This window comes from Oryzias melastigma, linkage group LG8, assembly GCF_002922805.2.
Source record: "Oryzias melastigma strain HK-1 linkage group LG8, ASM292280v2, whole genome shotgun sequence".
Classification (NCBI taxonomy): Eukaryota; Metazoa; Chordata; class Actinopteri; order Beloniformes; family Adrianichthyidae; genus Oryzias; species Oryzias melastigma.
The window spans coordinates 4,813,825-4,815,109 of NC_050519.1; positions in this window are offsets into that span (position 1 = coordinate 4,813,825).

Here is a 1,285-nt window from a genome sequence, read left to right on the forward strand (position 1 = left end):
AGGTGTTAGCATTGATGAAAACAAAATAAATGATCCTGTCAAGTCAGACGTGAGATTCTTCTTCAGAATCTTCTGGAATTATCGTGTTAGTGGTTAAAAAGTGTTAGTACAGGGGTGTCAAACTCAATCGCACAGGGGGCCAAAATCCAAAACACAGCTTAGGTCGCGGGCCGAACAGGATAAACATTTACTGAACACTCTAAAACTGCATTTTTAAAGCTTTGAAAATGTAAATTTTTAACATAATTATGAACTAGATACAGTATATAGCATTATCTGAGGTAATGCTAGTGTGAATGCTGCAAGCTAAATTTGGCTGCTGAAGATGCTGAAATTGATAGCTAAAAACGCTGAAGTTAATAGCTGAAAATGCTGAAGCTGATAGCCAGGTAAAAATATTAGCTGAATGTCAAATTAGCCTAAAAACAACAACAACAGCTAGCATGTAGCTGAAATAATAGCTAAAATCCAAAACAGCCTAAAAAAGCTCAGTAAATGCCAAAAAAGTCCAAAAAACTAGCAGAATACCAATTTTTAAAACTTTAAAAGTGTAACTTTTTAACATAACGATGAATAATAAAAAGGCAGGAATATTATTTCAGAATAAATCAACTTAAACCTTACATAACTTTCAATATTTTACTCTCCATAAAAACATATTTTGTCAAAATTACACATTAGAAATGAGCGCAAGATAACATCAGGCTGTTAATAATAAATAAAATGATCTGGAGGGCCGGAATTACCCGGAGGGCCGGATCCGGCCCCCTGGTCTTGACATACCCCATAGATCCTCATAACTGATTTCTCAGCCTCCAGTGTTACAAGTCAACATTGGACTACTAATAACAATAAAATAAAATTATCCTCGACTTTGACACGTGTCTTAGCACGTTAAACAGTGTTTTTGTATTTAAGCGTCGCTGATGTTAAAGGGTTAAGCATTCATGAAAACAAAACAGATGTCAAGTCAGACATTAGATTCTTCCTATGATTGTTGAAATGGTTCATTAAAAAAAAATTAAAAAGTGGAAAAATAAAACATTAGAATGTTGATTGGCATGTTTTTCTAAGTAAACAAGAAACACAATATGCTACAAAAAGCTAATAAAGAATTCTTTTATTTTTGTAAATTGTTTTCGAAGGTTCAATATTTGACATCACTGCCATCTAGTGGTAGATTAAAGCCATGCAGCCTTGTGTTATAAGAGATTTCTAAAAAACAATTTTCAAGAACACAGACGGACACAACGTTGTTCATGTAACAGCAGTTTTTATTGTTTTG